Source organism: Vespa crabro, chromosome 1 (genome assembly GCF_910589235.1).
Source record: "Vespa crabro chromosome 1, iyVesCrab1.2, whole genome shotgun sequence".
NCBI classification, from domain to species: domain Eukaryota; kingdom Metazoa; phylum Arthropoda; class Insecta; order Hymenoptera; family Vespidae; genus Vespa; species Vespa crabro.
Window position 1 is genome coordinate 10334587 of NC_060955.1, and position 25631 is coordinate 10360217.

The window sequence follows — 25631 nt, forward strand, 5'->3', positions numbered from 1 at the left end:
TAAAACTTTGATTCCAATATAAAATAGATATTTGATCTTATGAAATGCAATGTTCTGCATCGATTGGTATCATTTTTCAAACTGTAGCGCAAGTATTACAAAAGATTTCACGAATTTAACTTCGCGTATAGCGAAATTCGCGTATGTCGATTAAGTTTTTCGATAAAAATCATATGAAAACGCCTATTTAAACATAGCAAACACGTTATATTCTTGTTATATTCTTTATTCTGCATCGATAGAATATAAAATCAATGAAATTGAACGAGATTTCAACTTTTCGTTTTTCGACGATACGCGTATATGAGCGAAAAATCGTATATACGATGCGAAACAATGTTAAAACTTTGATTCCAATATAAAATAGATATTTGATCTTATGAAATGCAATGTTCTGCATCGATTGGTATCATTTTTCAAACTGTGGCTCAAGTATTACTAAAGATTTCACGAAATTAACTTCGCGTATAGCGAAATTCGCGTATGCCGATTACGTTTTTCGATAAAAATCATATGAAAACGCCTATTTAAACATAGTAAAAACGTTATCTTCTTGTTATATTCTTTATTCTGCATCGATAGAATATAAAATCAATGAAATTGAAGGAGATTTCAACTTTTCGTTTTTCGACGATACGCGTATATGAGCGAAAAATCGTATATGCGATGCGAAACAATGTTAAAACTTAGATTCCAATATAAAATAGATGTTTGATCTTATGAAATGCAATGTTCTGCATCGATTGGTAACATTTTTCAAACTGTGGCGCAAGTATTACAAAAGATTTCACGAATTTAACTTCGCGTATAGCGAAATTCGCGTTTGTCGATTAAGTTTTTCGATAAAAATCATATGAAAACGCCTATTTAAACATAGCAAACACGTTATATTCTTGTTATATTCTTTATTCTGCATCGATAGAATATAAAATCAATGAAATTGAACGAGATTTCAACTTTTCGTTTTTCGACGATACGCGTATATGAGCGAAAAATCGTATATACGATGCGAAACAATGTTAAAACTTTGATTCCAATATAAAATAGATGTTTGATCTTATGAAATGCAATGTTCTGCATCGATTGGTATCATTTTTCAAACTGTGGCTCAAGTATTACTAAAGATTTCACGAAATTAACTTCGCGTATAGCGAAATTCGCGTATGCCGATTACGTTTTTCGATAAAAATCATATGAAAACGCCTATTTAAACATAGTAAAAACGTTATCTTCTTGTTATATTCTTTATTCTGCATCGATAGAATATAAAATCAATGAAATTGAAGGAGATTTCAACTTTTCGTTTTTCGACGATACGCGTATATGAGCGAAAAATCGTATATGCGATGCGAAACAATGTTAAAACTTAGATTCCAATATAAAATAGATGTTTGATCTTATGAAATGCAATGTTCTGCATCGATTGGTAACATTTTTCAAACTGTGGCGCAAGTATTACTAAAGATTTCACGAATTTAACTTCGCGTATAGCGAAATTCGCGTTTGTCGATTAAGTTTTTCGATAAAAATCATATGAAAACGCCTATTTAAACATAGCAAACACGTTATATTCTTGTTATATTCTTTATTCTGCATCGATAGAATATAAAATCAATGAAATTGAACGAGATTTCAACTTTTCGTTTTTCGACGATACGCGTATATGAGCGAAAAATCGTATATACGATGCGAAACAATGTTAAAACTTTGATTCCAATATAAAATAGATGTTTGATCTTATGAAATGCAATGTTCTGCATCGATTGGTATCATTTTTCAAACTGTGGCTCAAGTATTACTAAAGATTTCACGAAATTAACTTCGCGTATAGCGAAATTCGCGTATGCCGATTACGTTTTTCGATAAAAATCATATGAAAACGCCTATTTAAACATAGCAAACACGTTATATTCTTGTTATATTCTTTATTCTGCATCGATAGAATATAAAATCAATGAAATTGAACGAGATATCTACTTTTCGTTTTTCGACGATACGCGTATATGAGCGAAAAATCTCATATACGAACGAAACAATGTTAAAACTTCGATTCCAATATAAAATAGATGTTTGATCTTATGAAATGCAATGTTCTGCATCGATTGGTAACATTTTTCAAACTGTGGCGCAACTATTACTAAAGATTTCACGAAATTAACTTCGCGTATAGCGAAATTCGCGTATGTCGGTTAAGTTTTTCGATAAAAATCATATGAAAACGCCTATTTAAGCATAGCAAACACGTTATATTCTTGTTATATTCTTTATTCTGCATCGATAGAATATAAAATCAATGAAATTGAACGAGATTTCAACTTTTCGTTTTTCGACGATACGCGTATATGAGCGAAAAATCGTATATACGATGCGAAACAATGTTAAAACTTTGATTCCAATATAAAATAGATGTTTGATCTTATGAAATGCAATGTTCTGCATCGATTGGTAACATTTTTCAAACTGTGGCGCAACTATTACTAAAGATTTCACGAAATTAACTTCGCGTATAGCGAAATTCGCGTATGTCGGTTAAGTTTTTCGATAAAAATCATATGAAAACGCCTATTTAAACATAGCAAACACGTTATATTCTTGTTATATTCTTTATTCTGCATCGATAGAATATAAAATCAATGAAATTGAACGAGATTTCAACTTTTCGTTTTTCGACGATACGACTATATGAGCGAAAAATCGTATATACGATGCGAAACAATGTTAAAACTTTGATTCCAATATAAAATAGATATTTGATCTTATGAAATGCAATGTTCTGCATCGATTGGTATCATTTTTCAAACTGTAGCGCAAGTATTACAAAAGATTTCACGAATTTAACTTCGCGTATAGCGAAATTCGCGTATGTCGATTAAGTTTTTCGATAAAAATCATATGAAAACGCCTATTTAAACATAGCAAACACGTTATATTCTTGTTATATTCTTTATTCTGCATCGATAGAATATAAAATCAATGAAATTGAACGAGATTTCAACTTTTCGTTTTTCGACGATACGCGTATATGAGCGAAAAATCGTATATACGATGCGAAACAATGTTAAAACTTTGATTCCAATATAAAATAGATGTTTGATCTTATGAAATGCAATGTTCTGCATCGATTGGTATCATTTTTCAAACTGTGGCTCAAGTATTACAAAAGATTTCACGAAATTAACTTCGCGTATAGCGAAATTCGCGTATGCCGATTACGTTTTTCGATAAAAATCATATGAAAACGCCTATTTAAACATAGTAAAAACGTTATCTTCTTGTTATATTCTTTATTCTGCATCGATAGAATATAAAATCAATGAAATTGAAGGAGATTTCAACTTTTCGTTTTTCGACGATACGCGTATATGAGCGAAAAATCGTATATGCGATGCGAAACAATGTTAAAACTTAGATTCCAATATAAAATAGATGTTTGATCTTATGAAATGCAATGTTCTGCATCGATTGGTAACATTTTTCAAACTGTGGCGCAAGTATTACAAAAGATTTCACGAAATTAACTTCGCGTATAGCGAAATTCGCGTTTGTCGATTAAGTTTTTCGATAAAAATCATATGAAAACGCCTATTTAAACATAGCAAACACGTTATATTCTTGTTATATTCTTTATTCTGCATCGATAGAATATAAAATCAATGAAATTGAACGAGATTTCAACTTTTCGTTTTTCGACGATACGCGTATATGAGCGAAAAATCGTATATACGATGCGAAACAATGTTAAAACTTTGATTCCAATATAAAATAGATGTTTGATCTTATGAAATGCAATGTTCTGCATCGATTGGTATCATTTTTCAAACTGTGGCTCAAGTATTACTAAAGATTTCACGAAATTAACTTCGCGTATAGCGAAATTCGCGTATGCCGATTACGTTTTTCGATAAAAATCATATGAAAACGCCTATTTAAACATAGCAAACACGTTATATTCTTGTTATATTCTTTATTCTGCATCGATAGAATATAAAATCAATGAAATTGAACGAGATATCTACTTTTGGTTTTTCGACGATACGCGTATATGAGCGAAAAATCTCATATACGAACGAAACAATGTTAAAACTTCTATTCCAATATAAAATAGATGTTTGATCTTATGAAATGCAATGTTCTGCATCGATTGGTAACATTTTTCAAACTGTGGCGCAACTATTACTAAAGATTTCACGAAATTAAATTCGCGTATAGCGAAATTCGCGTATGTCGGTTAAGTTTTTCGATAAAAATCATATGAAAACGCCTATTTAAGCATAGCAAACACGTTATATTCTTGTTATATTCTTTATTCTGCATCGATAGAATATAAAATCAATGAAATTGAACGAGATTTCAACTTTTCGTTTTTCGACGATACGCGTATATGAGCGAAAAATCGTATATACGATGCGAAACAATGTTAAAACTTTGATTCCAATATAAAATAGATGTTTGATCTTATGAAATGCAATATTCTGCATCGATTGGTATCATTTTTCAAACTGTGGCTCAAGTATTACTAAAGATTTCACGAAATTAACTTCGCGTATAGCGAAATTCGCGTATGTCGATTAAGTTTTTCGATAAAAATCATATGAAAACGCCTATTTAAACATAGCAAACACGTTATATTCTTGTTATATTCTTTATTCTGCATCGATAGAATATAAAATCAATGAAATTGAACGAGATATCAACTTTTCGTTTTTCGACGATACGCGTATATGAGCGAAAAATCTCATATACGAACGAAACAATGTTAAAACTTCGATTCCAATATAAAATAGATGTTTGATCTTATGAAATGCAATGTTCTGCATCGATTGGTAACATTTTTCAAACTGTGGCGCAACTATTACTAAAGATTTCACGAAATTAACTTCGCGTATAGCGAAATTCGCGTATGTCGGTTAAGTTTTTCGTTAAAAATCATATGAAAACGCCTATTTAAACATAGCAAACACGTTATATTCTTGTTATATTCTTTATTCTGCATCGATAGAATATAAAATCAATGAAATTGAACGAGATTTCAACTTTTCGTTTTTCGACGATACGCGTATATGAGCGAAAAATCGTATATACGATGCGAAACAATGTTAAAACTTTGATTCCAATATAAAATAGATGTTTGATCTTATGAAATGCAATGTTCTGCATCGATTGGTATCATTTTTCAAACTGTGGCTCAAGTATTACTAAAGATTTCACGAAATTAACTTCGCGTATAGCGAAATTCGCGTATGTCGATTAAGTTTTTCGATAAAAATCATATGAAAACGCCTATTTAAACATAGCAAACACGTTATATTCTTGTTATATTCTTTATTCTGCATCGATAGAATATAAAATCAATGAAATTGAACGAGATTTCAACTTTTCGTTTTTCGACGATACGCGTATATGAGCGAAAAATCGTATATACGATGCGAAACAATGTTAAAACTTTGATTCCAATATAAAATAGATGTTTGATCTTATGAAATGCAATGTTCTGCATCGATTGGTATCATTTTTCAAACTGTGGCTCAAGTATTACTAAAGATTTCACGAAATTAACTTCGCGTATAGCGAAATTCGCGTATGCCGATTACGTTTTTCGATAAAAATCATATGAAAACGCCTATTTAAACATAGTAAAAACGTTATCTTCTTGTTATATTCTTTATTCTGCATCGATAGAATATAAAATCAATGAAATTGAAGGAGATTTCAACTTTTCGTTTTTCGACGATACGCGTATATGAGCGAAAAATCGTATATGCGATGCGAAACAATGTTAAAACTTAGATTCCAATATAAAATAGATGTTTGATCTTATGAAATGCAATGTTCTGCATCGATTGGTAACATTTTTCAAACTGTGGCGCAAGTATTACAAAAGATTTCACGAATTTAACTTCGCGTATAGCGAAATTCGCGTTTGTCGATTAAGTTTTTCGATAAAAAATATGAAAACGCCTATTTAAACATAGCAAACACGTTATATTCTTGTTATATTCTTTATTCTGCATCGATAGAATATAAAATCAATGAAATTGAACGAGATTTCAACTTTTCGTTTTTCGACGATACGCGTATATGAGCGAAAAATCGTATATACGATGCGAAACAATGTTAAAACTTTGATTCCAATATAAAATAGATGTTTGATCTTATGAAATGCAATGTTCTGCATCGATTGGTATCATTTTTCAAACTGTGGCTCAAGTATTACTAAAGATTTCACGAAATTAACTTCGCGTATAGCGAAATTCGCGTATGCCGATTACGTTTTTCGATAAAAATCATATGAAAACGCCTATTTAAACATAGCAAACACGTTATATTCTTGTTATATTCTTTATTCTGCATCGATAGAATATAAAATCAATGAAATTGAACGAGATATCTACTTTTCGTTTTTCGACGATACGCGTATATGAGCGAAAAATCTCATATACGAACGAAACAATGTTAAAACTTCGATTCCAATATAAAATAGATGTTTGATCTTATGAAATGCAATGTTCTGCATCGATTGGTAACATTTTTCAAACTGTGGCGCAACTATTACTAAAGATTTCACGAAATTAACTTCGCGTATAGCGAAATTCGCGTATGTCGGTTAAGTTTTTCGATAAAAATCATATGAAAACGCCTATTTAAGCATAGCAAACACGTTATATTCTTGTTATATTCTTTATTCTGCATCGATAGAATATAAAATCAATGAAATTGAACGAGATTTCAACTTTTCGTTTTTCGACGATACGCGTATATGAGCGAAAAATCGTATATACGATGCGAAACAATGTTAAAACTTTGATTCCAATATAAAATAGATGTTTGATCTTATGAAATGCAATGTTCTGCATCGATTGGTAACATTTTTCAAACTGTGGCGCAACTATTACTAAAGATTTCACGAAATTAACTTCGCGTATAGCGAAATTCGCGTATGTCGGTTAAGTTTTTCGATAAAAATCATATGAAAACGCCTATTTAAACATAGCAAACACGTTATATTCTTGTTATATTCTTTATTCTGCATCGATAGAATATAAAATCAATGAAATTGAACGAGATTTCAACTTTTCGTTTTTCGACGATACGCGTATATGAGCGAAAAATCGTATATACGATGCGAAACAATGTTAAAACTTTGATTCCAATATAAAATAGATATTTGATCTTATGAAATGCAATGTTCTGCATCGATTGGTATCATTTTTCAAACTGTAGCGCAAGTATTACAAAAGATTTCACGAATTTAACTTCGCGTATAGCGAAATTCGCGTATGTCGATTAAGTTTTTCGATAAAAATCATATGAAAACGCCTATTTAAACATAGCAAACACGTTATATTCTTGTTATATTCTTTATTCTGCATCGATAGAATATAAAATCAATGAAATTGAACGAGATTTCAACTTTTCGTTTTTCGACGATACGCGTATATGAGCGAAAAATCGTATATACGATGCGAAACAATGTTAAAACTTTGATTCCAATATAAAATAGATATTTGATCTTATGAAATGCAATGTTCTGCATCGATTGGTATCATTTTTCAAACTGTGGCTCAAGTATTACTAAAGATTTCACGAAATTAACTTCGCGTATAGCGAAATTCGCGTATGCCGATTACGTTTTTCGATAAAAATCATATGAAAACGCCTATTTAAACATAGTAAAAACGTTATCTTCTTGTTATATTCTTTATTCTGCATCGATAGAATATAAAATCAATGAAATTGAAGGAGATTTCAACTTTTCGTTTTTCGACGATACGCGTATATGAGCGAAAAATCGTATATGCGATGCGAAACAATGTTAAAACTTAGATTCCAATATAAAATAGATGTTTGATCTTATGAAATGCAATGTTCTGCATCGATTGGTAACATTTTTCAAACTGTGGCGCAAGTATTACAAAAGATTTCACGAATTTAACTTCGCGTATAGCGAAATTCGCGTTTGTCGATTAAGTTTTTCGATAAAAATCATATGAAAACGCCTATTTAAACATAGCAAACACGTTATATTCTTGTTATATTCTTTATTCTGCATCGATAGAATATAAAATCAATGAAATTGAACGAGATTTCAACTTTTCGTTTTTCGACGATACGCGTATATGAGCGAAAAATCGTATATACGATGCGAAACAATGTTAAAACTTTGATTCCAATATAAAATAGATGTTTGATCTTATGAAATGCAATGTTCTGCATCGATTGGTATCATTTTTCAAACTGTGGCTCAAGTATTACTAAAGATTTCACGAAATTAACTTCGCGTATAGCGAAATTCGCGTATGCCGATTACGTTTTTCGATAAAAATCATATGAAAACGCCTATTTAAACATAGCAAACACGTTATATTCTTGTTATATTCTTTATTCTGCATCGATAGAATATAAAATCAATGAAATTGAACGAGATATCTACTTTTCGTTTTTCGACGATACGCGTATATGAGCGAAAAATCTCATATACGAACGAAACAATGTTAAAACTTCGATTCCAATATAAAATAGATGTTTGATCTTATGAAATGCAATGTTCTGCATCGATTGGTAACATTTTTCAAACTGTGGCGCAACTATTACTAAAGATTTCACGAAATTAACTTCGCGTATAGCGAAATTCGCGTATGTCGGTTAAGTTTTTCGATAAAAATCATATGAAAACGCCTATTTAAGCATAGCAAACACGTTATATTCTTGTTATATTCTTTATTCTGCATCGATAGAATATAAAATCAATGAAATTGAACGAGATTTCAACTTTTCGTTTTTCGACGATACGCGTATATGAGCGAAAAATCGTATATACGATGCGAAACAATGTTAAAACTTTGATTCCAATATAAAATAGATGTTTGATCTTATGAAATGCAATATTCTGCATCGATTGGTATCATTTTTCAAACTGTGGCTCAAGTATTACTAAAGATTTCACGAAATTAACTTCGCGTATAGCGAAATTCGCGTATGTCGATTAAGTTTTTCGATAAAAATCATATGAAAACGCCTATTTAAACATAGCAAACACGTTATATTCTTGTTATATTCTTTATTCTGCATCGATAGAATATAAAATCAATGAAATTGAACGAGATATCTACTTTTCGTTTTTCGACGATACGCGTATATGAGCGAAAAATCTCATATACGAACGAAACAATGTTAAAACTTCGATTCCAATATAAAATAGATGTTTGATCTTATGAAATGCAATGTTCTGCATCGATTGGTAACATTTTTCAAACTGTGGCGCAACTATTACTAAAGATTTCACGAAATTAACTTCGCGTATAGCGAAATTCGCGTATGTCGGTTAAGTTTTTCGTTAAAAATCATATGAAAACGCCTATTTAAACATAGCAAACACGTTATATTCTTGTTATATTCTATATTCTGCATCGATAGAATATAAAATCAATGAAATTGAACGAGATTTCAACTTTTCGTTTTTCGACGATACGCGTATATGAGCGAAAAATCGTATATACGATGCGAAACAATGTTAAAACTTTGATTCCAATATAAAATAGATGTTTGATCTTATGAAATGCAATGTTCTGCATCGATTGGTATCATTTTTCAAACTGTGGCTCAAGTATTACTAAAGATTTCACGAAATTAACTTCGCGTATAGCGAAATTCGCGTATGTCGATTAAGTTTTTCGATAAAAATCATATGAAAACGCCTATTTAAACATAGCAAACACGTTATATTCTTGTTATATTCTTTATTCTGCATCGATAGAATATAAAATCAATGAAATTGAACGAGATTTCAACTTTTCGTTTTTCGACGATACGCGTATATGAGCGAAAAATCTCATATACGAACGAAACAATGTTAAAACTTCGATTCCAATATAAAATAGATGTTTGATCTTATGAAATGCAATGTTCTGCATCGATTGGTAACATTTTTCAAACTGTGGCGCAACTATTACTAAAGATTTCACGAAATTAACTTCGCGTATAGCGAAATTCGCGTATGTCGGTTAAGTTTTTCGTTAAAAATCATATGAAAACGCCTATTTAAACATAGCAAACACGTTATATTCTTGTTATATTCTTTATTCTGCATCGATAGAATATAAAATCAATGAAATTGAACGAGATTTCAACTTTTCGTTTTTCGACGATACGCGTATATGAGCGAAAAATCGTATATACGATGCGAAACAATGTTAAAACTTTGATTCCAATATAAAATAGATGTTTGATCTTATGAAATGCAATGTTCTGCATCGATTGGTAACATTTTTCAAACTGTGGCGCAAGTATTACAAAAGATTTCACGAAATTAACTTCGCGTATAGCGAAATTTGCGTATGCCGATTACGTTTTTCGATAAAAATCATATGAAAACGCCTATTTAAACATAGTAAAAACGTTATATTCTTGTTATATTCTTTATTCTGCATCGATAGAATATAAAATCAATGAAATTGAACGAGTTATCTACTTTTCGTTTTTCGACGATACGCGTATATGAGCGAATAATCTCATATACGAACGAAACAATGTTAAAACTTCGATTTCAATATAAAATAGATGTTTGATCTTATGAAATGCAATGTTCTGCAACGATTGGTAACATTTTTCAAACTGTGGCTCAAGTATTACTAAAGATTTCACGAAATTAACTTCGCGTATAGCGAAATTCGCGTATGTCGATTAAGTTTTTCGATAAAAATCATATGAAAACGCCTATTTAAACATAGCAAACACGTTATATTCTTGTTATATTCTTTATTCTGCATCGATAGAATATAAAATCAATGAAATTGAACGAGATTTCAACTTTTCGTTTTTCGACGATACGCGTATATGAGCGAAAAATCTCATATACGAACGAAACAATGTTAAAACTTCGATTCCAATATAAAATAGATGTTTGATCTTATGAAATGCAATGTTCTGCATCGATTGGTAACATTTTTCAAACTGTGGCGCAACTATTACTAAAGATTTCACGAAATTAACTTCGCGTATAGCGAAATTCGCGTATGTCGGTTAAGTTTTTCGTTAAAAATCATATGAAAACGCCTATTTAAACATAGCAAACACGTTATATTCTTGTTATATTCTTTATTCTGCATCGATAGAATATAAAATCAATGAAATTGAACGAGATTTCAACTTTTCGTTTTTCGACGATACGCGTATATGAGCGAAAAATCGTATATACGATGCGAAACAATGTTAAAACTTTGATTCCAATATAAAATAGATGTTTGATCTTATGAAATGCAATGTTCTGCATCGATTGGTAACATTTTTCTAACTGTGGCGCAAGTATTACAAAAGATTTCACGAAATTAACTTCGCGTATAGCGAAATTCGCGTATGCCGATTACGTTTTTCGATAAAAATCATATGAAAACGCCTATTTAAACATAGTAAAAACGTTATATTCTTGTTATATTCTTTATTCTGCATCGATAGAATATAAAATCAATGAAATTGAACGAGTTATCTACTTTTCGTTTTTCGACGATACGCGTATATGAGCGAATAATCTCATATACGAACGAAACAATGTTAAAACTTCGATTTCAATATAAAATAGATGTTTGATCTTATGAAATGCAATGTTCTGCAACGATTGGTAACATTTTTCAAACTGTGGCGCAACTATTACTAAAGATTACACGAAATTAACTTCGCGTATAGCGAAATTCGCGTATGTCGGTTAAGTTTTTCGATAAAAATCATATGAAAACGCCTATTTAAACATAGCAAACACGTTATATTCTTGTTATATTCTTTATTCTGCATCGATAGAATATAAAATCAATGAAATTGAACGAGATTTCAACTTTTCGTTTTTCGACGATACGCCTATATGAGCGAAAAATCGTATATACGATGCGAAACAATGTTAAAACTTTGATTCCAATATAAAATAGATATTTGATCTTATGAAATGCAATGTTCTGCATCGATTGGTAACATTTTTCAAACTGTAGCGCAATTATTACAAACGATTTCACGAATTTAACTTCGCGTATAGTGAAATTCGCGTATGTCGATTAAGTTTTTCGATAAAAATCATATGAAAACGCCTATTTAAACATAGCAAACACGTTATATTCTTGTTATATTCTTTATTCTGCATCGATAGAATATAAAATCAATGAAATTGAACGAGATATCTACTTTTCGTTTTTCGACGATACGCGTATTTGAGCGAAAAATCTCATATACGAACGAAACAATGTTAAAACTTCGATTCCAATATAAAATAGATGTTTGATCTTATGAAATGCAATGTTCTGCATCGATTGGTAACATTTTTCAAACTGTGGCGCAACTATTACTAAAGATTTCACGAAATTAACTTGGCGTATAGCGAAATTCGCGTATGTCGGTTAAGTTTTTCGATAAAAATCATATGAAAACGCCTATTTAAACATAGCAAACACGTTATATTCTTGTTATATTCTTTATTCTGCATCGATAGAATATAAAATCAATGAAATTGATCGAGATATCTACTTTTCGTTTTTCGACGATACGCGTATATGAGCGAAAAATCTCATATACGAACGAAACAATGTTAAAACTTCTATTCCAATATAAAATAGATGTTTGATCTTATGAAATGCAATGTTCTGCATCGATTGGTAACATTTTTCAAACTGTGGCGCAACTATTACTAAAGATTTCACGAAATTAACTTGGCGTATAGCGAAATTCGCGTATGTCGGTTAAGTTTTTCGATAAAAATCATATGAAAACGCCTATTTAAACATAGCAAACACGTTATATTCTTGTTATATTCTTTATTCTGCATCGATAGAATATAAAATCAATGAAATTGAACGAGATTTCAACTTTTCGTTTTTCGACGATACGCGTATATGAGCGAAAAATCGTATATACGATGCGAAACAATGTTAAAACTTTGATTCCAATATAAAATAGATGTTTGATCTTATGAAATGCAATGTTCTGCATCGATTGGTAACATTTTTCAAACTGTGGCGCAAGTATTACAAAAGATTTCACGAAATTAACTTCGCGTATAGCGAAATTCGCGTATGCCGATTACGTTTTTCGATAAAAATCATATGAAAACGCCTATTTAAACATAGTAAAAACGTTATATTCTTGTTATATTCTTTATTCTGCATCGATAGAATATAAAATCAATGAAATTGAACGAGTTATCTACTTTTCGTTTTTCGACGATACGCGTATATGAGCGAATAATCTCATATACGAACGAAACAATGTTAAAACTTCGATTTCAATATAAAATAGATGTTTGATCTTATGAAATGCAATGTTCTGCAACGATTGGTAACATTTTTCAAACTGTGGCGCAACTATTACTAAAGATTTCACGAAATTAACTTCGCGTATAGCGAAATTCGCGTATGTCGGTTAAGTTTTTCGATAAAAATCATATGAAAACGCCTATTTAAACATAGCAAACACGTTATATTCTTGTTATATTCTTTATTCTGCATCGATAGAATATAAAATCAATGAAATTGAACGAGATTTCAACTTTTCGTTTTTCGACGATACGCGTATATGAGCGAAAAATCGTATATACGATGCGAAACAATGTTAAAACTTTGATTCCAATATAAAATAGATGTTTGATCTTATGAAATGCAATGTTCTGCATCGATTGGTAACATTTTTCAAACTGTAGCGCAAGTATTACAAAAGATTTCACGAATTTAACTTCGCGTATAGCGAAATTCGCGTATGTCGATTAAGTTTTTCGATAAAAATCATATGAAAACGCCTATTTAAACATAGCAAACACGTTATATTCTTGTTATATTCTTTATTCTGCATCGATAGAATATAAAATCAATGAAATTGAACGAGATATCTACTTTTCGTTTTTCGACGATACGCGTATTTGAGCGAAAAATCTCATATACGAACGAAACAATGTTAAAACTTCGATTCCAATATAAAATAGATGTTTGATCTTATGAAATGCAATGTTCTGCATCGATTGGTAACATTTTTCAAACTGTGGCGCAAGTATTACAAAAGATTTCACGAATTTAACTTCGCGTATAGCGAAATTCGCGTATGTCGATTAAGTTTTTCGATAAAAATCATATGAAAACGCCTATTTAAACATAGCAAACACGTTATATTCTTGTTATATTCTTTATTCTGCATCGAGAGAATATAAAATCAATGAAATTGAACGAGATATCTACTTTTCGTTTTTCGACGATACGCGTATATGAGCGAAAAATCTCATATACGAACGAAACAATGTTAAAACTTCGATTCCAATATAAAATAGATGTTTGATCTTATGAAATGCAATGTTCTGCATCGATTGGTAACATTTTTCAAACTGTGGCGCAACTATTACTAAAGATTTCACGAAATTAACTTGGCGTATAGCGAAATTCGCGTATGTCGGTTAAGTTTTTCTATAAAAATCATATGAAAACGCCTATTTAAACATAGCAAACACGTTATATTCTTGTTATATTCTTTATTCTGCATCGATAGAATATAAAATCAATGAAATTGATCGAGATATCTACTTTTCGTTTTTCGACGATACGCGTATATGAGCGAAAAATCTCATATACGAACGAAACAATGTTAAAACTTCCATTCCAATATAAAATAGATGTTTGATCTTATGAAATGCAATGTTCTGCATCGATTGGTAACATTTTTCAAACTGTGGCGCAACTATTACTAAAGATTTCACGAAATTAACTTGGCGTATAGCGAAATTCGCGTATGTCGGTTAAGTTTTTCGATAAAAATCATATGAAAACGCCTATTTAAACATAGCAAACACGTTATATTCTTGTTATATTCTTTATTCTGCATCGATAGAATATAAAATCAATGAAATTGAACGAGATTTCAACTTTTCGTTTTTCGACGATACGCGTATATGAGCGAAAAATCGTATATACGATGCGAAACAATGTTAAAACTTTGATTCCAATATAAAATAGATGTTTGATCTTATGAAATGCAATGTTCTGCATCGATTGGTATCATTTTTCAAACTGTGGCTCAAGTATTACTAAAGTTTTCACGAAATTAACTTCGCGTATAGCGAAATTCGCGTATGCCGATTACGTTTTTCGATAAAAATCATATGAAAACGCCTATTTAAACATAGCAAACACGTTATATTCTTGTTATATTCTTTATTCTGCATCGATAGAATATAAAATCAATGAAATTGAACGAGATATCTACTTTTCGTTTTTCGACGATACGCGTATTTGAGCGAAAAATCTCATATACGAACGAAACAATGTTAAAACTTCGATTCCAATATAAAATAGATGTTTGATCTTATGAAATGCAATGTTCTGCATCGATTGGTAACATTTTTCAAACTGTGGCGCAAGTATTACAAAAGATTTCACGAATTTAACTTCGCGTATAGCGAAATTCGCGTATGTCGATTAAGTTTTTCGATAAAAATCATATGAAAACGCCTATTTAAACATAGCAAACACGTTATATTCTTGTTATATTCTTTATTCTGCATCGAGAGAATATAAAATCAATGAAATTGAACGAGATATCTACTTTTCGTTTTTCGACGATACGCGTATATGAGCGAAAAATCTCATATACGAACGAAACAATGTTAAAACTTCGATTCCAATATAAAATAGATGTTTGATCTTATGAAATGCAATGTTCTGCATCGATTGGTAACATTTTTCAAACTGTGGCGCAACTATTACTAAAGATTTCACGAAATTAACTTGGCGTATAGCGAAATTCGCGTATGTCGGTTAAGTTTTTCTATAAAAATCATATGAAAACGCCTATTTAAACATAGCAAACACGTTATATTCTTGTTATATTCTTTATTCTGCATCGATAGAATATAAAATCAATGAAATTGATCGAGATATCTACTTTTCGTTTTTCGACGATACGCGTATATGAGCGAAAAATCTCATATACGAACGAAACAATGTTAAAACTTCCATTCCAATATAAAATAGATGTTTGATCTTATGAAATGCAATGTTCTGCATCGATTGGTAACATTTTTCAAACTGTGGCGCAACTATTACTAAAGATTTCACGAAATTAACTTCGCGTATAGCGAAATTCGCGTATGTCGGTTAAGTTTTTCGATAAAAATCATATGAAAACGCCTATTTAAACATAGCAAACACGTTATATTCTTGTTATATTCTTTATTCTGCATCGATAGAATATAAAATCAATGAAATTGAACGAGATTTCAACTTTTCGTTTTTCGACGATACGCGTATATGAGCGAAAAATCGTATATACGATGCGAAACAATGTTAAAACTTTGATTCCAATATAAAATAGATGTTTGATCTTATGAAATGCAATGTTCTGCATCGATTGGTATCATTTTTCAAACTGTGGCTCAAGTATTACTAAAGTTTTCACGAAATTAACTTCGCGTATAGCGAAATTCGCGTATGCCGATTACGTTTTTCTATAAAAATCATATGAAAACGCCTATTTAAACATAGCAAACACGTTATATTCTTGTTATATTCTTTATTCTGCATCGATAGAATATAAAATCAATGAAATTGAACGAGATATCTACTTTTCGTTTTTCGACGATACGCGTATTTGAGCGAAAAATCTCATATACGAACGAAACAATGTTAAAACTTCGATTCCAATATAAAATAGATGTTTGATCTTATGAAATGCAATGTTCTGCATCGATTGGTAACATTTTTCAAACTGTGGCGCAAGTATTACAAAAGATTTCACGAATTTAACTTCGCGTATAGCGAAATTCGCGTATGTCGATTAAGTTTTTCGATAAAAATCATATGAAAACGCCTATTTAAACATAGCAAACACGTTATATTCTTGTTATATTCTTTATTCTGCATCGAGAGAATATAAAATCAATGAAATTGAACGAGATATCTACTTTTCGTTTTTCGACGATACGCGTATATGAGCGAAAAATCTCATATACGAACGAAACAATGTTAAAACTTCGATTCCAATATAAAATAGATGTTTGATCTTATGAAATGCAATGTTCTGCATCGATTGGTAACATTTTTCAAACTGTGGCGCAACTATTACTAAAGATTTCACGAAATTAACTTGGCGTATAGCGAAATTCGCGTATGTCGGTTAAGTTTTTCTATAAAAATCATATGAAAACGCCTATTTAAACATAGCAAACACGTTATATTCTTGTTATATTCTTTATTCTGCATCGATAGAATATAAAATCAATGAAATTGATCGAGATATCTACTTTTCGTTTTTCGACGATACGCGTATATGAGCGAAAAATCTCATATACGAACGAAACAATGTTAAAACTTCCATTCCAATATAAAATAGACGTTTGATCTTATGAAATGCAATGTTCTGCATCGATTGGTAACATTTTTCAAACTGTGGCGCAACTATTACTAAAGATTTCACGAAATTAACTTGGCGTATAGCGAAATTCGCGTATGTCGGTTAAGTTTTTCGATAAAAATCATATGAAAACGCCTATTTAAACATAGCAAACACGTTATATTCTTGTTATATTCTTTATTCTGCATCGATAGAATATAAAATCAATGAAATTGAACGAGATTTCAACTTTTCGTTTTTCGACGATACGCGTATATGAGCGAAAAATCGTATATACGATGCGAAACAATGTTAAAACTTTGATTCCAATATAAAATAGATGTTTGATCTTATGAAATGCAATGTTCTGCATCGATTGGTATCATTTTTCAAACTGTGGCTCAAGTATTACTAAAGATTTCACGAAATTAACTTGGCGTATAGCGAAATTCGCGTATGTCGATTAAGTTTTTCGATAAAAATCATATGAAAACGCCTATTTAAACATAGCAAACACGTTATATTCTTGTTATATTCTTTATTCTGCATCGATAGAATATAAAATCAATGAAATTGAACGAGATTTCAACTTTTCGTTTTTCGACGATACGCGTATATGAGCGAAAAATCTCATATACGAACGAAACAATGTTAAAACTTCGATTCCAATATAAAATAGATGTTTGATCTTATGAAATGCAATGTTCTGCATCGATTGGTAACATTTTTCAAACTGTGGCGCAACTATTACTAAAGATTTCACGAAATTAACTTCGCGTATAGCGAAATTCGCGTATGTCGGTTAAGTTTTTCGTTAAAAATCATATGAAAACGCCTATTTAAACATAGCAAACACGTTATATTCTTGTTATATTCTTTATTCTGCATCGATAGAATATAAAATCAATGAAATTGAACGAGATTTCAACTTTTCGTTTTTCGACGATACGCGTATATGAGCGAAAAATCGTATATACGATGCGAAACAATGTTAAAACTTTGATTCCAATATAAAATAGATGTTTGATCTTATGAAATGCAATGTTCTGCATCGATTGGTAACATTTTTCAAACTGTGGCGCAAGTATTACAAAAGATTTCACGAAATTAACTTCGCGTATAGCGAAATTCGCGTATGCCGATTACGTTTTTCGATAAAAATCATATGAAAACGCCTATTTAAACATAGTAAAAACGTTATATTCTTGTTATATTCTTTATTCTGCATCGATAGAATATAAAATCAATGAAATTGAACGAGTTATCTACTTTTCGTTTTTCGACGATACGCGTATATGAGCGAATAATCTCATATACGAACGAAACAATGTTAAAACTTCGATTTCAATATAAAATAGATGTTTGATCTTATGAAATGCAATGTTCTGCAACGATTGGTAACATTTTTCAAACTGTGGCTCAAGTATTACTAAAGATTTCACGAAATTAACTTCGCGTATAGCGAAATTCGCGTATGTCGATTAAGTTTTTCGATAAAAATCATATGAAAACGCCTATTTAAACATAGCAAACACGTTATATTCTTGTTATATTCTTTATTCTGCATCGATAGAATATAAAATCAATGAAATTGAACGAGATTTCAACTTTTCGTTTTTCGACGATACGCGTATATGAGCGAAAAATCTCATATACGAACGAAACAATGTTAAAACTTCGATTCCAATATAAAATAGATGTTTGATCTTATGAAATGCAATGTTCTGCATCGATTGGTAACATTTTTCAAACTGTGGCGCAACTATTACTAAAGATTTCACGAAATTAACTTCGCGTATAGCGAAATTCGCGTATGTCGGTTAAGTTTTTCGTTAAAAATCATATGAAAACGCTTATTTAAACATAGCAAACACGTTATATTCTTGTTATATTCTTTATTCTGCATCGATAGAATATAAAATCAATGAAATTGAACGAGATTTCAACTTTTCGTTTTTCGACGATACGCGTATATGAGCGAAAAATCGTATATACGATGCGAAACAATGTTAAAACTTTGATTCCAATATAAAATAGATGTTTGATCTTATGAAATGCAATGTTCTGCATCGATTGGTAACATTTTTCAAACTGTGGCGCAAGTATTACAAAAGATTTCACGAAATTAACTTCGCGTATAGCGAAATTCGCGTATGCCGATTACGTTTTTCGATAAAAATCATATGAAAACGCCTATTTAAACATAGTAAAAACGTTATATTCTTGTTATATTCTTTATTCTGCATCGATAGAATATAAAATCAATGAAATTGAACGAGTTATCTACTTTTCGTTTTTCGACGATACGCGTATATGAGCGAATAATCTCATATACGAACGAAACAATGTTAAAACTTCGATTTCAATATAAAATAGATGTTTGATCTTATGAAATGCAATGTTCTGCAACGATTGGTAACATTTTTCAAACTGTGGCTCAAGTATTACTAAAGATTTCACGAAATTAACTTCGCGTATAGCGAAATTCGCGTATGTCGATTAAGTTTTTCGATAAAAATCATATGAAAACGCCTATTTAAACATAGCAAACACGTTATATTCTTGTTATATTCTTTATTCTGCATCGATAGAATATAAAATCAATGAAATTGAACGAGATTTCAACTTTTCGTTTTTCGACGATACGCGTATATGAGCGAAAAATCTCATATACGAACGAAACAATGTTAAAACTTCGATTCCAATATAAAATAGATGTTTGATCTTATGAAATGCAATGTTCTGCATCGATTGGTAACATTTTTCAAACTGTGGCGCAACTATTACTAAAGATTTCACGAAATTAACTTCGCGTATAGCGAAATTCGCGTATGTCGGTTAAGTTTTTCGTTAAAAATCATATGAAAACGCCTATTTAAACATAGCAAACACGTTATATTCTTGTTATATTCTTTATTCTGCATCGATAGAATATAAAATCAATGAAATTGAACGAGATTTCAACTTTTCGTTTTTCGACGATACGCGTATATGAGCGAAAAATCGTATATACGATGCGAAACAATGTTAAAACTTTGATTCCAATATAAAATAGATGTTTGATCTTATGAAATGCAATGTTCTGCATCGATTGGTAACATTTTTCTAACTGTGGCGCAAGTATTACAAAAGATTTCACGAAATTAACTTCGCGTATAGCGAAATTCGCGTATGCCGATTACGTTTTTCGATAAAAATCATATGAAAACGCCTATTTAAACATAGTAAAAACGTTATATTCTTGTTATATTCTTTATTCTGCATCGATAGAATATAAAATCAATGAAATTGAACGAGTTATCTACTTTTCGTTTTTCGACGATACGCGTATATGAGCGAATAATCTCATATACGAACGAAACAATGTTAAAACTTCGATTTCAATATAAAATAGATGTTTGATCTTATGAAATGCAATGTTCTGCAACGATTGGTAACATTTTTCAAACTGTGGCGCAACTATTACTAAAGATTACACGAAATTAACTTCGCGTATAGCGAAATTCGCGTATGTCGGTTAAGTTTTTCGATAAAAATCATATGAAAACGCCTATTTAAACATAGCAAACACGTTATATTCTTGTTATATTCTTTATTCTGCATCGATAGAATATAAAATCAATGAAATTGAACGAGATTTTATCTTTTCGTTTTTCGACGATACGCCTATATGAGCGAAAAATCGTATATACGAAACGAAACAATGTTAAAACTTTGATTCCAATATAAAATAGATATTTGATCTTATGAAATGCAATGTTCTGCATCGATTGGTAACATTTTTCAAACTGTAGCGCAATTATTACAAACGATTTCACGAATTTAACTTCGCGTATAGTGAAATTCGCGTATGTCGATTAAGTTTTTCGATAAAAATCATATGAAAACGCCTATTTAAACATAGCAAACACGTTATATTCTTGTTATATTCTTTATTCTGCATCGATAGAATATAAAATCAATGAAATTGAACGAGATATCTACTTTTCGTTTTTCGACGATACGCGTATTTGAGCGAAAAATCTCATATACGAACGAAACAATGTTAAAACTTCGATTCCAATATAAAATAGATGTTTGATCTTATGAAATGCAATGTTCTGCATCGATTGGTAACATTTTTCAAACTGTGGCGCAACTATTACTAAAGATTTCACGAAATTAACTTGGCGTATAGCGAAATTCGCGTATGTCGGTTAAGTTTTTCGATAAAAATCATATGAAAACGCCTATTTAAACATAGCAAACACGTTATATTCTTGTTATATTCTTTATTCTGCATCGATAGAATATAAAATCAATGAAATTGATCGAGATATCTACTTTTCGTTTTTCGACGATACGCGTATATGAGCGAAAAATCTCATATACGAACGAAACAATGTTAAAACTTCTATTCCAATATAAAATAGATGTTTGATCTTATGAAATGCAATGTTCTGCATCGATTGGTAACATTTTTCAAACTGTGGCGCAACTATTACTAAAGATTTCACGAAATTAACTTGGCGTATAGCGAAATTCGCGTATGTCGGTTAAGTTTTTCGATAAAAATCATATGAAAACGCCTATTTAAACATAGCAAACACGTTATATTCTTGTTATATTCTTTATTCTGCATCGATAGAATATAAAATCAATGAAATTGAACGAGATTTCAACTTTTCGTTTTTCGACGATACGCGTATATGAGCGAAAAATCGTATATACGATGCGAAACAATGTTAAAACTTTGATTCCAATATAAAATAGATGTTTGATCTTATGAAATGCAATGTTCTGCATCGATTGGTAACATTTTTCAAACTGTGGCGCAAGTATTACAAAAGATTTCACGAAATTAACTTCGCGTATAGCGAAATTCGCGTATGCCGATTACGTTTTTCGATAAAAATCATATGAAAACGCCTATTTAAACATAGTAAAAACGTTATATTCTTGTTATATTCTTTATTCTGCATCGATAGAATATAAAATCAATGAAATTGAACGAGTTATCTACTTTTCGTTTTTCGACGATACGCGTATATGAGCGAATAATCTCATATACGAACGAAACAATGTTAAAACTTCGATTTCAATATAAAATAGATGTTTGATCTTATGAAATGCAATGTTCTGCAACGATTGGTAACATTTTTCAAACTGTGGCGCAACTATTACTAAAGATTTCACGAAATTAACTTCGCGTATAGCGAAATTCGCGTATGTCGGTTAAGTTTTTCGATAAAAATCATATGAAAACGCCTATTTAAACATAGCAAACACGTTATATTCTTGTTATATTCTTTATTCTGCATCGATAGAATATAAAATCAATGAAATTGAACGAGATTTCAACTTTTCGTTTTTCGACGATACGCGTATATGAGCGAAAAATCGTATATACGATGCGAAACAATGTTAAAACTTTGATTCCAATATAAAATAGATGTTTGATCTTATGAAATGCAATGTTCTGCATCGATTGGTAACATTTTTCAAACTGTAGCGCAAGTATTACAAAAGATTTCACGAATTTAAATTCGCGTATAGCGAAATTCGCGTATGTCGATTAAGTTTTTCGATAAAAATCATATGAAAACGCCTATTTAAACATAGCAAACACGTTATATTCTTGTTATATTCTTTATTCTGCATCGATAGAATATAAAATCAATGAAATTGAACGAGATATCTACTTTTCGTTTTTCGACGATACGCGTATTTGAGCGAAAAATCTCATATACGAACGAAACAATGTTAAAACTTCGATTCCAATATAAAATAGATGTTTGATCTTATGAAATGCAATGTTCTGCATCGATTGGTAACATTTTTCAAACTGTGGCGCAAGTATTACAAAAGATTTCACGAATTTAACTTCGCGTATAGCGAAATTCGCGTATGTCGATTAAGTTTTTCGATAAAAATCATATGAAAACGCCTATTTAAACATAGCAAACACGTTATATTCTTGTTATATTCTTTATTCTGCATCGAGAGAATATAAAATCAATGAAATTGAACGAGATATCTACTTTTCGTTTTTCGACGATACGCGTATATGAGCGAAAAATCTCATATACGAACGAAACAATGTTAAAACTTCGATTCCAATATAAAATAGATGTTTGATCTTATGAAATGCAATGTTCTGCATCGATTGGTAACATTTTTCAAACTGTGGCGCAACTATTACTAAAGATTTCACGAAATTAACTTGGCGTATAGCGAAATTCGCGTATGTCGGTTAAGTTTTTCTATAAAAATCATATGAAAACGCCTATTTAAACATAGCAAACACGTTATATTCTTGTTATATTCTTTATTCTGCATCGATAGAATATAAAATCAATGAAATTGATCGAGATATCTACTTTTCGTTTTTCGACGATACGCGTATATGAGCGAAAAATCGTATATACGATGCGAAACAATGTTAAAACTTTGATTCCAATATAAAATAGATGTTTGATCTTATGAAATGCAATGTTCTGCATCGATTGGTATCATTTTTCAAACTGTGGCTCAAGTATTACTAAAGTTTTCACGAAATTAACTTCGCGTATAGCGAAATTCGCGTATGCCGATTACGTTTTTCGATAAAAATCATATGAAAACGCCTATTTAAACATAGCAAACACGTTATATTCTTGTTATATTCTTTATTCTGCATCGATAGAATATAAAATCAATGAAATTGAACGAGATATCTACTTTTCGTTTTTCGACGATACGCGTATTTGAGCGAAAAATCTCATATACGAACGAAACAATGTTAAAACTTCGATTCCAATATAAAATAGATGTTTGATCTTATGAAATGCAATGTTCTGCATCGATTGGTAACATTTTTCAAACTGTGGCGCAAGTATTACAAAAGATTTCACGAATTTAACTTCGCGTATAGCGAAATTCGCGTATGTCGATTAAGTTTTTCGATAAAAATCATATGAAAACGCCTATTTAAACATAGCAAACACGTTATATTCTTGTTATATTCTTTATTCTGCATCGAGAGAATATAAAATCAATGAAATTGAACGAGATATCTACTTTTCGTTTTTCGACGATACGCGTATATGAGCGAAAAATCTCATATACGAACGAAACAATGTTAAAACTTCGATTCCAATATAAAATAGATGTTTGATCTTATGAAATGCAATGTTCTGCATCGATTGGTAACATTTTTCAAACTGTGGCGCAACTATTACTAAAGATTTCACGAAATTAACTTGGCGTATAGCGAAATTCGCGTATGTCGGTTAAGTTTTTCTATAAAAATCATATGAAAACGCCTATTTAAACATAGCAAACACGTTATATTCTTGTTATATTCTTTATTCTGCATCGATAGAATATAAAATCAATGAAATTGATCGAGATATCTACTTTTCGTTTTTCGACGATACGCGTATATGAGCGAAAAATCTCATATACGAACGAAACAATGTTAAAACTTCCATTCCAATATAAAATAGATGTTTGATCTTATGAAATGCAATGTTCTGCATCGATTGGTAACATTTTTCAAACTGTGGCGCAACTATTACTAAAGATTTCACGAAATTAACTTGGCGTATAGCGAAATTCGCGTATGTCGGTTAAGTTTTTCGATAAAAATCATATGAAAACGCCTATTTAAACATAGCAAACACGTTATATTCTTGTTATATTCTTTATTCTGCATCGATAGAATATAAAATCAATGAAATTGAACGAGATTTCAACTTTTCGTTTTTCGACGATACGCGTATATGAGCGAAAAATCGTATATACGATGCGAAACAATGTTAAAACTTTGATTCCAATATAAAATAGATGTTTGATCTTATGAAATGCAATGTTCTGCATCGATTGGTATCATTTTTCAAACTGTGGCTCAAGTATTACTAAAGTTTTCACGAAATTAACTTCGCGTATAGCGAAATTCGCGTATGCCGATTACGTTATTCGATAAAAATCATATGAAAACGCCTATTTAAACATAGTAAAAACGTTATCTTCTTGTTATATTCTTTATTCTGCATCGATAGAATATAAAATCAATGAAATTGAAGGAGATTTCAACTTTTCGTTTTTCGACGATACGCGTATATGAGCGAAAAATCGTATATGCGATGCGAAACAATGTTAAAACTTAGATTCCAATATAAAATAGATGTTTGATCTTATGAAATGCAATGTTCTGCATCGATTGGTAACATTTTTCAAACTGTGGCGCAAGTATTACAAAAGATTTCACGAATTTAACTTCGCGTATAGCGAAATTCGCGTATGTCGATTAAGTTTTTCGATAAAAA